Source organism: Pteropus medius, unplaced genomic scaffold (assembly GCF_902729225.1).
Source record: "Pteropus medius unplaced genomic scaffold, Ma_sr-lr_union100, whole genome shotgun sequence".
In the NCBI taxonomy this organism is placed as follows: domain Eukaryota; kingdom Metazoa; phylum Chordata; class Mammalia; order Chiroptera; family Pteropodidae; genus Pteropus; species Pteropus medius.
The window spans coordinates 5,060,021-5,079,554 of record NW_024352947.1 but is presented as its reverse complement, the minus strand read 5'-3'; the positions used below and the strand labels follow the sequence as shown (position 1 = coordinate 5,079,554).

The window sequence follows — 19,534 nt, the reverse complement described above, 5'->3', positions numbered from 1 at the left end:
CACTAGTTGGGTAGGGGTGGGGACTCTGGGAATTATCAGGGCAAAGCAAGTTGACTTCATCCGGCCAATGTAGGTTCGGTGCTAGTGCTGAGCCCATGGCTACCTGCAGAAGTCTCAGATCATACCGAGTCCAGCTACTGCCTGTCTGGGGCCCAGAATTCTGCTATTCGTTTAAGAGATACTGTAGTTTGGGACAGCACTGTCCTCTGGCCACCCAAAGTCTCTCTCAGGATGTGCACAGGTCACGCGAGCTGATGGCTGTTAATTGCCATCGAATGCACAGCCCCTGGAGATGCAGAGTAGCAGTGACTGCTGGGCAACCCACTGAGGCTATTGAGGTTGAGTGGCGGGGTCCCAGGGAGACACGGGGTAGAGCGGGCCGATCTCACCGTCCAGTACAGATTCAGAATTGGCCGTGTGGGGGGAGGGGTCAACACGGGCAGGACATGCCGTCTGTGGATTGCATGGTGGGGGGACTGACAAGTGACAATGGTGGCTGTACCTCCAGCCCTCGGCGGGGCACCACACAGCTCAGTCTTTCCCGGAATGTCTCTAGCGCCTCCCGGGCTGCCATCGGCCGCCGGAGCCCCCGATGAGCGTCTGCAGGCGAGTCTGAGCGCCTGCAGGTGAGTCTGAGCGCCTGCAGGTGAGTCTGAGCGCCTGCAGGTGAGTCTGAGCGCGGGCCCGTAAGGGGACATCCGGGTTTGCAGGTTCCTTCCGTCTCACCGTAGGTCAGAATCCCCACTGATTTTCACAGCCGGGTTTTGTGGGAACTCCTCTCCCCGGCAGGGGAACTCTGGGCTGGGGACCCCTGTGTGGGCCTGGGGGCCCTCACGCCCTCAGGGGGACCTCTGCTGCCACGTGCAGGGGCAGGGGCAGCCTGCTTTGTGTCTCTGTCCCATCTGGGACTTGATGTGGCTTTTCTTTGTTATATATGATACGTTTCTCCAATCTCTAGGTAATTCTCCAAGGTGACTGCTTTATAATTCGGTTTTAATTTTAATGTGGCCATGTGAGGAGGTGAACCCTGTGTTTACCTAGCCCACAATCTCGACCCCCCTCCCCAGGCTTTAAATTCCTCTTTATCTGTGGCCTCAGTGGCCAAGTTTCCAAGGAGCTAGTTTTTAACCCAGTAAAAATGATAAAGTAAGTTTAAATGGCAAAGAACTTAGTAGAACAAATTCTCTTATAAAGAAATATTTGAGAAGTCAAAATAAATTTGATGAACGTTAAATATTCTGTTAAAAATCTCTGCTAACAACTGTTTTGAGTTATTTCAAAGTAGGTCTTGTTTTGATGATAAAAAGAATATTTATGCCTTCCTTAACCAAACTAATCAACTATTTAACTTCTGAATCATTAACATTCCAAGTGTCAAACACAGAAAGCCATATTTCTAATCTCAATGAAAGAATTAGAAAAACTTTTACAAGTTAAGAAGATGCTATATATTTGTTAAGACTGCCTCATAATGGATGCTTTGCATGAACTACAATATGTAATCTTAGAATTTGAGATTAAATTACTAAGTTAAAAAATTTGCCTAAATTACTGGGTAAGTATGTACCAGGTCTAAAATTTTATATTACTTACATTGAAGAAATTATATTCAAATTATACCTAAATTATACTCAAACAAAAATATATTTTCATGGCTTGTCAAATGCTAATTATTATGATAGAAATACCATACTCCACTATTCTGTGGTCAGAAGCCTTTAAATTGAGTATGGACTGGGCGAAATTCAGAAGGAGCAGGACTGGGAGGGCGCAGAGGGCCCCAGCCAGAAGGCATGCTGTGCCTTCAGCCCAGCACCATCGCCGTCTTTCAGACAAGGAGATCCATCTGGAACAACTGTATGTAAACTTTCTCCTCAGAAGTTCCAGGATGCAGACTTCCCCCGATGACCCTAAATCATGCTGCTGTCATCGCTGTATTTAAAGGTTAATTTCCAACATAAGTTAACTTCCTGGAAATAATCTCTGTTTTTCCCCCCCAAACTTCTGATTTTGAAAAATTTCAATCCTATAGAAATTTGAAAGGGCCTTAAGTTAGGTTGACAACTGTCTACACTTGGCCACATTCGCTTCCTCCATCCCCCACCAAGAGTACCTCATGGGATGTGTGTTTTCTGGACATCAGTTTGGGGGACTGTACAGTATAATGTCACTGAAATCAATTGGCTATCCCTGTATTTACACTGTTAATTGAGTCCAGCTGCAAAGTTGAGAAGGTCTGGGTGACAGAACGGGGCAGCAGGGGTAAGTGACAACTGGACTGAAACAGGTTCAAATTCACATCCACTTGGTTCTCTTTATAAGGAGATGAAAGTCTTCGTTTCTATTTACTATTCCCCGCATATGTTTAATGAGCTGATTACTTCTGCTTACAACAGAGAGCTTGAAAAATTTATTTGACTAGCCTTCCTTGTGCTCTTCAAGAAGCAATTAAATTAAAATGTGTGGAAATTGTCTTTATCTCATCACATTCACTGATTCTGTACTCCCAGTTTGCCACAGTTAATTTTACCACAGAATATACAAGACAAAGACATCAAAATAATGCTTCCTAAAATGCGTCATTCAAAAATATGCATTCCTAAAGATAAATGTTGTCCTTGGGAAAACAACAACAACAACAACAACAACAAAAAACCCATAAAACAATAAATATTCCAAACGGTAAAACTGTCTTAACTCCACGGCTCTCCCAGAAGGTCTGAGAGCACTCTACCTGGTTTTCATTAATATTAGCTGATAACTGAATACGTCATGTATTACACGCCACTACATTCTAGAGCACCTTCACAAGGTATATTATATTGATGATAAACTCATGTCATTAATCTGTTTATAGACTAAATGAAAAGAACAGCCATGGCAACAGATGGAAAATAAATGAGAAAGCGAAGACTTTGGGACTAGGGAAACTGTAACTCTTTGCTTAGTCATTTATCAGCTAAGTGAACTTGGGCAATTTTTGCTTCTTTTTACCTCAGCTCTCACATCTATGAATTGAGAGAAATAACCAATCCTAATCTAAGTCTCACGGTTTTATTGAGATACTGCCAGCAGTGATAACAACAGCTAATGTTTTTCAAGCACTTACTATGTGCCAAACTTTATGTATATTTCTCTTCTAATTCTCTGATAAGTTCTTAGAGGTCAATGAACTGGTTTTCCCCATTTCAAAGGGAGAGAATTGAAGCATCCAGAGTTATGGAACTTCTCTTATCTCACACACAAGTAGAAAACAATCCGGGATTAACCAGTCTTTGATATACAGTTATCAAAGTCTCTGATGTGAGAATAAGAGCTCACAAAATACTCATGTAGATGTCATCGGTGTTTGCAAGGCTACCTTAGGTGCCAGGCACCTTTACAGGCAACATCCACCCAATTCTCAGGGCATTCTTGCAAGGTAAGGATCATAATGCCTAATTTACAGATAAGGAAGTTAAAGGTCAGAGATTTTAAGTGCTATTTTCAAGGTCGCAGAAACTATTTGCAAATAAATCTCTTCCCGTATTTCTCTGAGCTATTTTCCTTTATTTAACATGTTTGCATAATCGCTCGCATGCTCCCCGTGCCAGGAGTGCCCTTGTTTCGTGTGGTAGATTCCCTCAAAAAAGAGAAGGCAACGTTACACTGGAAGGAGTAGCCTACAAACGGCTTTTGCAAATAAGCAAGAAACTAGGAAAAAATTAGCTCTGAGCTTTCTGGTAATCTAGACCAAAAAAAGGGGCGAAAGTAATAGCTATAAAAAGAAAATTTATATTAATATTAAAAGGAAGAAAATCAGGGGCAAAATGTCCCATGTTTCCAATCAGCAACCAGGACAAAGGGCACAGTGTTAATTTCGTAGCATCCGTTCCTAAGAAGTTCAGAGGCTTTTAATGAGCTTTTATCTTAATAAAAGTAAAAGTCGTAAAATAGAAAATACAATGTATTTTAGATGTCTGACTGGTTATTAATGGTATTATAGTTTTATTTATTGTGAAGTGAATAAGTCACAATCATTTTGTACCATCTTGGCAAAACGATGACAGAGTGCAGCATATTCCAACCCGTTTTATTCATCTGAGATACAGGTTTCTCCTGCCTAAAAACATGAGGCAAAGAGTTAAATACACTGTCTGTCACTTATTATTTCTCACAATAGTTATTTGTGTGCAACACGTCTGAAGCCATGAAGCATGATTTTAGAAAAATAAACAAGTTTAAGTCCAGAGAAATAATTCCCTCTTTGTTTATGGCAGAAAAACGGGTTTGCAACAGACACTGCTCTTCTTGAAGTATAAATATTGTGAAATTCTCTAAGCTAAGATAAAGTCTTCCTCCTACTCCATCCTTAAATCCCAGAAAGAAAAAAAAATTGAATAACACGAATTATTCTAGATGTCCCACTAAAAGTTATAAAGTATTAATATATTTTCAGCCTTTGATTTATATATACATATATATTTTTTTTAACATACTCAGTGCTTATTTGTAAAGCTGATATAAGATTTAAAAGCCACATGGAATCTTTCTGAACTTCTGGACAAAATTTTTATTTATTATTTTAATAAGCCTTTTAAAGAATTTTGAATTTGAATATTTAGTTTATTTACTTCCCTAAATATATATAATTGTTGAACACTGGTAACATTTTACACATTAAAAAAATGACCGCTGAATACAAATTAATAGAGAAAATACGTATACTTCCATGTATAGTTCAGTTCACATCTGTTATTTCTGCAAATATAGATGATGTTGACATAAGTTTTCCAATATTTGATGGGATAATTTTATTTTATTTTTATTTTTTCTAGGCAAGACAACCCTTGGTTGATCTCACAGATAGCAAGGACCTTGTCAGGTTACAATCCCTTATTTTTACTTTTTAATTTTTACAACTACAGCACCTAGTCTTCCTAGGTGGTCTCCCATCCAAGTACTAACCAGACCCGACCCCGCTTAGCTTCCAAGATCAGACTCTTTCAGGGTGGCATGGCGGTTGTAGACTTGATGGGCTAGTTTTAATTTTAACTTTTTGGGTGATATTTGGGTTTGGAAGTATAATAAAATACTTCCACCTGCAAAGTTTCTTCTTGATCAAGTTCAGAAGACAGGACAGGAGAATTGAAATAAATGATACATGTAAAACAATTTCTACATATAGAAAATGCTTAAAACTGGTAAGCTTTAAATAGGCACCTCATGAAAAACCAGAAGTTTTTCCAGTAAGATAAGGAATAAGCCAAAAATGTCCCCTCTAATTACTTCTTTTCAACATCCCACTGGAAGTCCTAGCTAATGAAATAAGAAAGGGAAATGAAAAGTATACAAGCCAGAAAGGAAGACATAAAACTGTCTTTGTTTGTAGATGACATGATTGTCTATGTAGAAAATCCAAAAGAATGATTTAACTCCTGAACTAACAAGTGATTATATAGCAAGGCTGCAAGATTCAAGGTTAATATACAAAAGTAAGTCACTTTCCTATATACTATCAATAAAAAGGTAAAATTTGAACATAAAAACACAGTATCATAAATATAAACATCCAAAAATGAAATAGGTATAAATTTTTCAAAAAAGTACAAGATCTGCATGCGAAAAACTACAAAACTCTAGATAAATGCAATCAAAAAAGAATTAAATAGAGAGATAGTCCATGTCCGTGGATACAAAGAAGCAATTTTGTCATGTTGGTTCTCCCCAACTTGATCTTCAGAGTCAACATAATCCCAAGCAAAATCCCAGCAAGCTATTTTAAAGATAGACAAACTGAGTCTAAAGTTTATACATGGATAGGTGAAACTCCAGAATAGCCAACTGAATATTGAAGGACAAGAACAAAGTTGGAGAATGTCAATACCCAGCTTCAAGACTGACTATAAAGCCAAGTAATCAATCAAGACAGTGTGATATTAGAGATATAAAGGACAAATAGATCAATGGAACTGAATAAGGGGCCAAGAGATAAATCCACATACAATCAACTGATTTGGACAAAGAGCAAAGGCAATACAACAAAGCAAACATAGTCTAGTCTTTTCAACAAATAGTTCTGTTACAAGGACATCCACATGCAAAAAAACAAAAACAAAAACAAAACAAAACAAAAAAAACTCTAAACACAGACCTTACACCCTTCACAAACTCAAAATGGATTAAAGACTTAAATGTAAAATGCAAAACTGTACAACTCCTACAGGATGACATAAGAGAAAACCTAGTGCCCTTGGGCATGGCAATGACTTTTCAGATACAATACCAAAAATACCGTCTAGGAAAAATATAATTGATAGGCTGTACTAATTAAAATTAAAGACCTTCTCTGTGAAAGACCGTCAAGAGAATGACAGGACAGGCTACAGACTGGGATAAAATATTTGTAAAAGACACATCTAATAAAGGATTGTTATCCAAAATATACAACTTACTCTTAAAACTCAACAATAAGGAAATGAATAACACAATTCAAAAATGAGCAAAAGACCTGAACAGACTTCTCACCAAAGAAGCTATATAGATGGTAAACAGGCATTTGGGAAGATGCTGTGTGATTAGGACTTACATGTTAGAATAACACCTATTAGAATAGCAAAAATCCAAATTTGCTGACAGCGCTAAATGCTGGCGAGTATGTGGAACAACAGGAATTCGCATTCTCGTTTGTGAGAAAGCGAATGGTACGGCCACTTTGGAAGACAGACAGTTGGGTGGTTTCTTACAAAACTAAACATAGTATTACCAAATGATCCAGCAATCAAGCCCCTTGGTATTTATCCAAATCAGCTGAAAACGATTTCCACACAAAAACCTGCACGGAAATGTGTATGGTGGGTTTTTTTCATAATCGCCAAATCTTGGAAGCAACCAAGATGTCTTTCGGTAGGTGATGGATGAATAAACTGCACCCAGACGACGGAATTGTATTCAGTGATAAAAACAAATAGCTATTAAGCTGTGAAAATACAAGGAAGAACTTAAAATATATAGTAGTAAGTGAAAGAAACAATCTGAGAAGTCTACATACTGTATGATTTCAACTGCATGACATTTGTTTAACAGTAAAATTATGGACACAGTAAAAGACTGGTTGCCAGAAGTTAGTGGGGTGTGAAACTGCTGTCTAAGACACAACGATGGTGGATAAATTATTCATTCGTCAAAACCCACAGAATTGTAGCCCCAGGAGTGAACCCTAGTGTAAACTAAGGACCCTGGGTGATAACGATGTGTCGCTGAGGCCCATGATTGTAGCAAACACGCCAGTCTGGTGGGCTGGGGACAGTCCATGTGAGGGGGTGGGACATGTGGGCACTGTCTTTCCTTTCCCCTCAATTTTTCTGTGAACCTAAAACTTCTCTAAAAAATAAAGTCCAATAAAAAAAAAGAAACTTCATAAGTAAGCTGGACCTTAAGGCACAATTTCTAAAAGTGTCGTTATTTTCATTCACAAAACAAACTCTAGTTGAAACAAGTAAATAATGTGTTTGCTCCAGAAAATGTAAGCCCTGTGCCATCAGGAAGTTTATCACCGAGTTTCTGGTGCCTGGAGCAGCTTCTGCCCACAGCTAAGATTATCTGTTAAACGATGAACTGTCTGGCTCGATGCATTAGGATCTTAAGTAAGAGAAAATGACTTATAAAGATAATTGAATAATTGGAATTTGTATATCTAATTTATAGAAAATATTCTTTCCAATTGTTAGAAAGTTTATAATGTTTGTAGGAAACATAAAAAAATATAGCATCTATGGATATATAAATAAATCAGTTATTTTGAAAAAACAAAGACAAAATTAAAACAGACAGGTTTAAACTAATTTAATCAAGTTTTTAAAAAATCAGGTTAAGATGCCAAAGATTAATAGTATGCCTTTTGTGATGTCTTCTATTATGTTTTTACAATACTCATAAAAACATTAAAGATATATCACGGGAAAACCAGTTGGTCTTTCTTCCAGAATCTAGATTTCTGATACCATAAATAAGTTTAAAACGTAAAATCCCTCTCGGTATAAAACACTCAACAATACTGGAGGCGAGGGGGCATTTCTCCGATGCCTGGCTTGCTTCACAGCCTGCGACAGTCAGCAGGCCAGCGGTGAAGGGACGCGGGGACTGGGCCGCTGGGCTGGTGCCGAAGCCACAGACACTGGCCCCTCGGCCTGGCCGCTCCCCGCAGCGTCTTCAGTCTAAGGGTTTCCTCGGGAACGTGGGGACACCCAGGAATCATGCGAGGTTTGAAACTGAAACCTCTACACACAGCGAGGTCCCACAGGGCTGGTCACACGGAAAATGAATGTCCCTCAGCAAGGGAGTATTTAGAATAAAGGGAGGGAAAAGAAAAGGAAGAAAACAACTCTGAGCTCCCCAAAGAATGAACAAACTCAGGACTCCTGGAAAACACAGCCCCGAAGTTCTCGGTGGACAGTGTGAGCCCACAGCACGACTGAAAGGCGGGGGGCGCGGACGCAGGGGACCCTTCCAGGGCTGAGGCGCTCATGGGAGCGGCTAAAAGCCAGCTGCTTCCAGGACCCTGACTTTTAGCCGCTCCCATGAAATCTCCTGAAGGAAACAGGCGTCCATCCAGGTTTCAATTCGGTTGGACTGAATTGAAATCCTTTAGCCATAACCAGATTTCCGGTGGCTCCAGCACCTCTGAGCACTCGCCTGCTCGGAGCCCGGACTCTGCAGTGCCACGTTTACCTCGGTGACTGTCTAGGAGAGAACCAGGGATCCTGGCCGAACCACGCCCCCTCTAGACCGCCTTTTTTCTAGATTCCTATTTCCCTCTTAACTCATGCCCTGCCTTCCTGCGAAGTCAGTCCTTCACCTCTCGCCCCGGTCCCTTCCACCCCGTCGCCATGCCAACGTCCTGGTCCCAGCTCCTCCCATCTCTCTCCTGTGAGTCTCAACCCGCCAGAGCAGGTACATATCATAACCCATCGCTATTCCTATAATATTCTTCTCTTTAAATAGGTGATTTTAAAATCTATTTGCAATAAAAGTTCAAAGTGCTCACCTATTACAATTTTAATCACCTCACAAAAAGCTCGTTTCGCTTCCTTGAGCTATTCATCTGACAATGGTAGGATTTTAACTTTTGTTTTCATCTTAATTTCCCATGAAATATGTTTCATTCCAATTAAGAAGTAAATATGAAAGTATTAGTTTGTACTTCATGGAATTAAACTTAATCAAAATAAAGATTTAATTTATTATATGCCAGGCAAAAATTTTACAAACATAATCTGATTGAACTCCCAAACTAATCGAGCCTGATTTATTTTTCAAAATCCCCCAAAGCTGAAAACATTTAACAAAGTAAAAACAAAAACTGAATAGACATATCTACATACCTACATACCTACATACAGCATATTTCTGGTCACAAGAACATCACCAAACCTCTAAATAAGTCCCCAAACACCTCTAATACAAAACATTGAAATAAATGTGAGCCCTACGTTGATTAAAAAAAAAAAAAAGTGATAAAAAAAAGTCACATCATTCTTTTCCACCCTACTAACTCCGGTTCAGGGTCTGGGGGACTGGAGCCCATCCCGACAGCTCAGGGCACCAGGCAGTCCCACCACGAGTGGGGTGCGCTTGCACCCAACACGGCACTCAGACAGGGACAGTGTAGACACGTCAGCGAACGCACTTACCTGCTCGCCGGTGGGGTATGGGAGGAACCAGAGGAGCTGGAGGAAACCCACAGAGACGCGGGGAGGCCACGCGCACAGCGGCCCTCCCAGGAAACCGATTTTGTGTTTCGTCAAAGTTAGAATGAGATGACACCACTCGGGGACCTGCTGCTGTACTTTCAGTGACAGAGTAATGAAACGACAAGAGCGAATTATAAATCTAACCTTGAAATGCCTTGATCTTAAATATACCCACACGATAACAAACACGAGAAAACCGGAAACGGGAACCGATAATCGCACAGCTGTAGATGATTTATTTAACTGGGTTTTTATCTATTTAGTTATTTATTTATTTTTTATTCTATTTTTTTTTTAGGCGAGGCAACCCTTGGCTGACGTCACAGATTGCAAGGACCTTGTCAGCTTACAATCCCTTATTTTTTTTTATATTTTTACGCCTGCAGCACCTGGTCTTCCTAGGTGGTCTCCCATCCAAGGCCCGACCCTGCTTAGCTTCCGAGATCAGACGGCATCGGGCTTGTTCAGAGTGGCGTGGCCTTGTATTGGAAAGTAACATCCACGGCTCTAGCCTGCCCTCATAGTTAATAAAATAAAACTGCATGTAACCAATTTGATTAGCGCCTGTCCCCAGCTCTTGCATCAGGGTGCATAAGCTGCACCCACGGACACGTGATGCTCTCACTGGCAAATGCTCAGTCCTTCTCTTTGATTAGCCCTCGGACAGTTCATTCTACTACTCATCCAGAGGTGTTGCTCTCTTTCTTCAATATTCTATTTCTATCTCTGTTGCTTTTATTTCGTTTTATCCTTCTGGAATATTTTCTCTCACCCCTGAGTTTTCATTGTCTATTCTGTATCTGTTAGAAGGTTTTTGACTAAGATAAGAAAAAACACTCACGATGCCTGAAGTGAATTGCCTCACATTACAAGATGTCTGGACGTTAGTGTGGGCTCCAGCACATTCAAATCCAGTGATGGCCCAAGGATCCAGGTTCTGCCCATCTCTTAGCTGTACTGTTAGCCACCCAGTGATGCCACAGGTGGCCGCCACACTGCCATGCCGCCACACTCAGAAGAAAAAGGACAAATTTCTTGCTACTCTTTCTAATGAACAAGAAAATTCTGTGGAAGTCCCCAGAGGATGCTGCTCATGTGTCACAGGCTTGGATCACCGCACATGCTCTCTTCTAAATCAATATTTGGTAGGAAAAACAGAGTTGCCTTGTTTGGCTTAAGCTAGTACTGAGAGAGTAGGACACATCTGAGGGGCCAGCCTCACTGAAAACTGCAGCTTCTTCTACGGCATCTCAGAATTCTGACATGAGCGAACAGCATTTACTTCTTAAAATTTTTCGATTGTTGATTAAGCAAAGAAAACTCGACACAGGATTCCTAAACAAAACTGATGCTCAAAAAGGCAAACAAATATTTTTATACTCTGAATTTAGTAGCAAACATCTGAAAAATAATGTCATTCTTATAGACACTGCAATAACACAAATAAATAACACTCAGCAGCGTGTCATTAAAAAAAATGGTTTCTATCTGCTACTGTGCTGCTTACATTTCTCTCTCACATGGTCTCGGTCACATGTCAGTTTCTGGCTGGAGTGACCACATGGGAACCCCAGTTGCACCTTGAGAAGAACTGTAAGTATTTTATACACAGATTTTCCCAGAGTCAAAAGCACAGATGCTGGGGCATTCAAATCCTAGGTTAATTTCCTCTTTATATCAATGAAATTAGCATATTACTGGGTTATTTCCATTGGTGGAATCTATTAGAATAAGTCCGAGACCATAACAGTATGTGTAATCACTCAACAGTACAAAATAAAGTGCTTGCTATAACATATCCAAGAAGAGAAGGTAACAGATAAAATATTTATCGAGAAATAATATTAATCAAATATGTTTACTTTCCTCCTGTACATTTTCACCGGGTGGTTTAGTTAAATCAAGAAAGTAAAATACCAGCTAGATTCTGAAGAACTTGTGTTGGGACTACAGTGACAACTACTTCGGACAGTGTAACAAGGGTTGTTGGGCTAGAGACATCACACACAGGGCGAAGTGGGGACCTAGTCCTTTAACGGTTCACTCAGTGTATTTTTCTGAAATTATTTCTTTTGAAATAAAACCCTGCTTCTTCTAGCCTCCTCCACTGCTTACAATTCATGCAAAGCTTATGTTTTTTTTGCCCCCACATCATCTCAGAATCAGCCATCATCTCAGAATGCAGAGCTGAAAGTGCCCTCCACATAGTTCAATGCTACAAAAGCCAAAAGCGAACGAGCTTGGACGACTAATCCTAGATCGCGACATAAGGAGTCACAGATAGAGCTGGAATTAGGGCAGAGTTTACTTAGTACTTGATTTGTAGTTCGATTAATCAATAATTATATGTTGCACACCCACTACGTCAAAAGCACCTCACTGAGCTTTCGGGCTGATTTCGAGAGGCATCATACACTTGCCTGTGCATTTGAGAAGTTTACGATGTAGATAAAGAAAGACTACAGACAGAAGAAAACTGTTACAAGATAAAAAAGCTAGTTCAAGTTCATTTGGGATTAACTGGCCATGAGTTTGGAAGTCCTTGGGTGCTAACGGTTTAGAGGAAGAAATGAGTTAGCTATGGAGTGGGGGATGCAGTTGGCTGGACGAGGTCGGCAAGGCAAGTTGGGAAGAGTAGCCTGCGAGGCAGGAGCTCAGGGGGCAGCACATGCTCTAAGGCTCTGGGCCTCCTGTGCCAGATCCCTCACTTGCTTACTGGCCTCAGCTCGAGGTTGTCATTCAGGAGACCTGGCACAAGACCTCAAAATCCGAAGTTCAAATGAACAACCTGGGGACTTCAGTAAACGGCAGTTTTAAGAGACCAAAATGTTGGCTCCAAGACGATAAGAACCACTTGGCCTTGCCAACTGCTACATCCCTCTGTATCAGAGCTGTGCTGGAAATACTAGCACATCTGATAAATATTTTTTGCTTGATGGCGAGCACAGGAGATGATGATTGCAGAATATATTCACATAACTCTTGTTGCCTTAGTTTATAAGCGGATCCAAAACTTTAGCTTTCACACTCTTCTAATAAGCACCAACATGGGGAACCTTCTAGGACTTTTCATAAGCTTTGGTCCTTTTCACACCTCGGTGGCCGCTGGAATTATAGATTGGAGGTTATTGACTATATCTGAAGAAGATTCCTAAAGCAGATGCCAGACGTTGTTGAGGTGAGGAATAAAATAAAGATCAAAGATGTAGAGTCACTGTCACCCTAATCCTTAGAAGAGGAAAGGGTATGACAAGTATTAACCTACAAACAACGAAAACAAAAATGATTAAACCACAGCTGAAACAGAACGCACGCTGCAGTTAAAAACGAACGAACAGACAGAGCACGCAAACACAAAACGCAAAAATTCCCTCATGCTAACATTCGATACTTACACGTGACAATGAAATTTTAATGAGAACTCTGACAGCCATGATAATTCACCCAAATTCCAGAAAATATTGAGGTGTACAGTTTGAGGTCCCATTTTATTGTACAGAACTGCCCAACTTCATAACTGCCCTTCCGTATCCAACAATCCACTACTCTTAAACTATGTAGCTTCACATCCCGTTTTTCTCTGAATGCTAATTGCAGAACTGAACTAAGTCTTCACTTTGGAAAGAAAATCTGAATATAATTAATAGTCACTTCCAAAGACTCATCCAGACTTAAAGACGAACCTTGTCCACTATCACCCTCTCTGGGAACTCATCCTCTGTCTTACCAGTCAGAAGTAATATTTTCAGTTTTGGGCTTCACAGCATTTACTGCCTTGTAGTATTTTCAGTCATATACCATGGAGGATTCCTCCACTTGTGTCTTCAATCATCACTCAAATCTCTGCTTTTCTCATAAGCGCAAAGGTCATATTTTCAGGGACTTCTACACAAATAATAGGGATACTCCCTCATGTCCTAAGCCCTAGAGTCCGAAATAAAATTTATCTTTCTCACTCTAATGCCTGTTCTTCAACAGTCCAACAAGCATACCTGTGTCTGGCATATAAAAAAAAAACAAAAACAAAAACAAACAGAGACCAGTTCCCTGAATTCAGTGAGTTTCAGTCTATTCACAGAAACAGGCCCATGAATACAGCAGTGGAAAGATAATAGAGAAAGCTCTCGGCCCAGGCAAAGGTGACCTCTTTCCACTTCGTCTTCCCCATCGGCACTGTAAAGAATCCATCATCATTGCAGCACAGTTACCGAGCGCCTACTGTCTCTGTAAGTTTCTCTATATAAATTCCTCTTCCTCCTCATAACACAGAGAGGTAAGTGCCAGTATAATCCCCAATTTTAAAACTGAAGAAACCAAGGTCAAAAGAGGTCAAGAATTTTCCCCCAATTCAGAGCTGGTGAACACTGAAGTCCTCAGATATTATTAAGTTATAATTTCCTAATATTACTAACTGTAACGACATAAGTATTAACTATGTATTAATAACTAATATTATATCCTAAACAATTTTATACATTTTATATATATAGAATGTAGACTATGCATGTTTATTAATATGTAGGTAATTAATAACACCAAAACTAGTTGTTATTAAACTCTATTTCTAACATGGAGTTATTAAACACTAACGATCTCTATTTTGTTCATTTTGGGGCAGGGCTCGGTGGGGATGGCTCACCTCTACCCCGGGGCCGGAGGCTGGAACAGCGCCACTGAGGCTGGAAGACCCTTTCTCTGTGGCTCACTCACGGGGCTGGCAAGCTGGTTGCTAGCTGCCAGCTGTCAGCTCACCTGGGGCAGAGGGCAGGGGCCTGGGGGCCTCCCCATGAACTTCTCAGGCTGCCCTGAGGCTTCTTCACAGCAAGGTGGTTGAGTTCTGGCATGCGCATTTCAGGAGAACCAAGTGGCAGTCATTCTGCTTTTGTGACTTAGCCTGGCAGTTACTGCCACTCTATCCGCTGGCCAGTGCGGTGACAGACCTTGCCAGGTTCAAGGGAAGGGGACACGAACTCACCTCTTGATGGTGGCAATGGCTGTAGCAGAGTTCAAGAAGAGCACGTGGGTGGGGGGGCATTGTTACCTCTCTGTTTTGAGAGGTTACAAAGATAAAGGTTCCTGAAAGGAGGTACCTTCGCCTTTACTAAGGAAAGAGGGTCTACATGGAAAGGAGAATGTGAAATAGATTAAAATAGGTACAGTGTACAGCGGAGGAGGCAGAGATCAGCGTATGTCAAAGGTGTAGTTGTACAGTAGCTTGTAAACGCCTAGAAGCTGGTACTGTTCTAATAAAGTTTTATTAGATAATCTGCCCTCCGCAGAAGAAGACACATTTTACATGCAACTCAGAAATTAGTTTACACACAAAAATATAAAGGGTTTGCCAAACACCTGCACTTCAGCTCATGTATTAGGTCACATCCATTACGGCACTGATGAATAATTTATTCTTCAATCAAAGAGATACAGTTAGACAATTTAGTTTGCACAAAAAAAAAAAAAAAAAGTTCATTAAGTGGACATTTGATTTTATTTAAGTCAAATTTACTTTCATGGAATGAACTTTCTTTGCAATTTATTCATTTATTTATTTTTTTTATTTTAATTTTTTTTTTTTAATGCCTACAGCACCCGGTCTTCCTAGGTGGTCTCCCATCCAAGTACTAACCAGGCATGACCCTGCTTAGCTTCCAAGATCAGACGAGAGAGAGCTGGCTCGTTCAGGGTGGTATGGCTGTAGGCTGCAGTTTATTTTTGTAATTACTAGGTTCTCTTAGGCACATGGCTAATAATCATATTTACTGTGCTAGGTATTTCAAAACCTCTAAATCGCTGGAATCTTTACAAATTGGATCCGTATTGATTATAGCAAGAACTCAATATTTGCAAGATTTTTAGCTCTCCCAGGCAAGTGGCCTTATGCACCATCGACAAAAGGCTGAACGAACCGACGGGGGTTCCCCAGTCCGACAGCGCCCCACGCCCAGGCCCGCGGCGCCCCGCACGCGGCCGCCCTGCTCCAGCTGCGTCCCCGCGCGGGGACCCACCGCGGCAGCCGAGGCCTCAGGCGGCTTAGCACCGGGCAGGAAGGGGTACAGCCTGACCAGCCGACCCACTTTGGTCTCCACTATTCCGGTTGTTTTAAATAATTCTCGCCCCCACCTAGTTTCTCCTCCCGATCGCCTCAAAGCCCCGGCAGTGGCCTCGTCCCTTGCCAGCCTGTCGGCGTGATTCACTCTGGCCGGACACTGCGGTTCTGCCGCCCACCTGCCGCCCGAGGAGGAAGAAAGCACAGCCAGTGTCCGCGAAGCCCTCGCCCTTCCATCTCCTCAAAGACAGTAACTTCCTGACAAGGAAAGGGAGACGTCTGGACAAAACTCCGTGTCTTGTACCTCATCCAAGCCAAGTGCTGGCAAACAGTCTGAGGGTGAGCACAGGAGACAGGCGATGGGCAGAGCAGACACACACCCAGAGCGCGTCCTCGGTGAGCTGTGGTGACACGCAGTCTCCGGGGCTGCGAGGCCCAGTCACCACCTGCCGTTATTACTGCACCAGAGGAAATTGCTTCAGAATGCATTTGTGGATTTATTTTCTCCAACGCCAGTTAAACTTAAATGTATATTAATCAATCTCTTTACAATCCCTGTAGAACTTCAAATAAAATGAAAAGTAATTGCAAAACTGGGGCATTAGCTCACACCCCAAAGTCTAAAATGAATGAGCATTTCGTCCCCATCATCATCACCAATAGTATTCCAAAATATGTTATCACTGCTTCACAGTCTTTGGGATAATATATATTTTTTATTTTTCTCTAAATTTACTCTCCAAAAACATGATTATGGTAACGGTTTTCAATAGAGCCTATTTGGGAACCTCAATGCAGCACTACCTTCTGTGTCCACCTAGTTAAGTTCCCATATAGTCAACTCAAAATGCTCCTCGCCAAAAGTATCAGAGTTCTAGGGTCTGGGGTGGTGTCTGCGCACACGCACAGGTGAGAGGCTGCTGGGGAAAGGAGAATTGCAGAGAGCTACGGTGAGGCACAGAGCCCTGGCTGCCCCACTTAAAGATTAAAGGATAAAATTAAAATAAAACTTCAGACTGTATAATTACGGCATACGCACATCCGTGTGAAGTTACGTTCAAAACGTCATGCACGTTGGAGAATTCTAAATATCAAATACAAGGCGCCACTTAAAATTAACTTGTGGTGTAATGTAGAGATAAAGAGACAAGAGTTGTGATTGCAGAAAAATATTATACCCATATCTGTTATATATGTGTGTGTATATATCTAATAAATACATAATATAATATATATGAATATTTCCATTATAATCTTCAATCTCTAAAACAATCTGGAAGGTGTGTATTACACATGTTTTACAAATAAAGACATTGAGGTTTAGAAAGTTTAAATAAACCCATAAAACTATCAAGTGTGGGACTGGAATTCGAATGTAGGTAATTGGTTCGGCTTCTCTCTCCAAACCTTGGAATCTAAGATGTAAGGCGGAAGTGATCACATCTGTCCTGTGGAAAGCCAGCTCCCGACGGCCCAGATGACACCTCAGATGACAGCCCCTCAGATGACACCATCTTGTGTGGTTTGTCCTTTTGATGATTTCTGTATCTAGGTACCCAAGAAAAAGTGAGCAGACAGAGCCAGCAGCAGAGAAGGCCTGACTGGGAGGGGCCGTTTAGAGACTGCACGGAGGACGGTGCGCGTCCTCCGGGTGCGTGGACGCGGCCTTGGACACGAGGGAGCAGTACCAGGACATCAGGACGTCACTGCGGAGTCCCTGACCCCTCCGACCTCTCAGTGACAGCAGATGCACATTCCACCCCTTCGCCCTCGTTACCTCAGTTACTTCATGGGTTGCCAAAACTAGGGAGAAAAGGAGAAGAAATATGCTCTGGAAGAAAGTCCGCCTGCTTTGGGGTAGAAGGGAAATGCGAGATGGGGTCTGCAGGGATGAGCAGTAACAGCACGACAGCGACATCACTAACAGTAGCTAACATCCTGTGCGTGCGCTGGACACGGCATGGATTCTTCAGTGATCTGCCATAGCAGTTACGACTGTCACCTCCACCTTGTACCTGAGGAACCTGAGGCTCCCAGCTGGTGACAAGCAGACTCTGTGCAGGGGACACGGGGCTCACTCTACCCTGTGACCTGTCTGCTCACAGGCAACAGCCCATCCCTCACTCCACTGTGACCACAGATCACAAACCCCCCTCAGAACAGGTCACAATAGGTAAAGAGAAGTATTTCAGAGGCTGGGTTGAGACCATAGTTCACAGAAAAGACACCCAAATTTGCACACGGGACGGAGCGGAAGGGAAGCGGCGGGGGAAGCGGCGGGGGAAACGGAGGCCCGACTGGGAGAGGCGGGGCTTGAGGTCACTGCCCGCCTGTTTCTTGGGCTGCTCTCTCGGCCTTGCCTTTTGCCTAACCGTTGATGTTTTAATATGGCGGAAACCCAAATATTTACATGGATTCCAATGAATTTAATTCTAAGGACATCGATGTAAACTTCTTTCTTATAAGCATCAACGGCTGATAGACACACTCAATAACAATACATGAAGCAACATAAATACTTGAATCTTGCACCTAGTAGGAAATTTTTTTAAAAATTGCAAGCAGAGAAACTAAGATTCTGTGTCCCCTTGGAGTAGAAGCCGTGATCCTGGAAGTGACTGTCTCCGTGCAGACCTGGAACGGGGAATACTGAAGGTGCTGAGGCTTTGAGGCGAAGATGATTAAAAAAGGAGACACAGAAGGACCAAGACAAAGGTAGTACTTTTATCTACTTGGAAGAAAGGTTTTCCCTAGGAAGAGGAGATGGGTAAAAATCAGAACTATGCAATTTCTTTTGGTAACTTGTTTAGGTGTCACATGTGTGAACATCCACACTTATATTCCATATCGAGTTAACTGTCTACGAACTGAAAATAGTGTGAAGTCAGCCAGGCTAAACTACTGTTTTCATCACTGGTATATAGTTTTTATTTAAGAATCCTGTTGGACACTATTAAACAGTAGTACCTGGACTAGGTGGTTTTACCTGAGCGTAAATAACACCCAGGGTTTGAATTTCTACTTTTCCACCTTGCAAGTTGGGGATTTTAATTTTCTGCTCAGCAGGAGACCTATTAACTAAACACAAAACTCTTACTTTTATTAGCCTTACTGCTTCTAAAATCCCTACTGTGTGTTTGGCAGTCTATCCAAATAATTTTTAAGCTACCTTTTTCACAAAATTTTAAGAAACTTCAACTATAAACTAACTTCCATCTTATAAAGATGTGATAAGAGCAACTTCCCACAGAGAGTGATTTAGCTGAGGTCTTTTCGGTACAGGACAGATGGGATTTTTTTTAACTCCTCTGATAAGGTTGTGATGAGAGGTGACAACCTGCCGAGTGAAGCTTGGCCTATGGCGTCTAGTTTAGCAGCAAACGCGCAGTTCCCCAGACAGCCCCTGGGTGGGGAGCGCCCAGGTGGAGTCCGCGGGTCTCGCTGGGACGTTAAGGGTCAGCCTCCCTGAACCGATGCGAAGGGCACTAACACATCAGTGACGTGTAACTTCATCAATTGTAAGTTTATAGTATTTAATTATATTAAAATTATATTATGTTAAAATAAACACAATTCCTAGGGAATCTTTTGTTCTTAATACTAGTTTTTCCCGAGAAATCTTTTATTTACTAGAAAAGTACCAAATCTGTGTTCTAGAGTTAGTTCAGTTACTGCCTTAAACTGTACGAGGTTCTTCACCTATAAACAGAATCTACACTGTTGAGTTCACAAGACTGTTATGGTTCCTACACAGCAC

At 41.6% G+C, this 19,534-nt stretch overlaps 1 protein-coding gene and 1 pseudogene across 5 annotated transcripts in view; both read right to left on the bottom strand.

The window, feature by feature from the left end:
* Positions 1–19,534, bottom strand: part of CHRM3 (cholinergic receptor muscarinic 3) — a 467,593-nt gene that overhangs the window by 365,244 nt on the left and 82,815 nt on the right. The window lies entirely within an intron of this gene.
* Positions 15,309–15,431, bottom strand: LOC120592695 (uncharacterized; annotated as a pseudogene).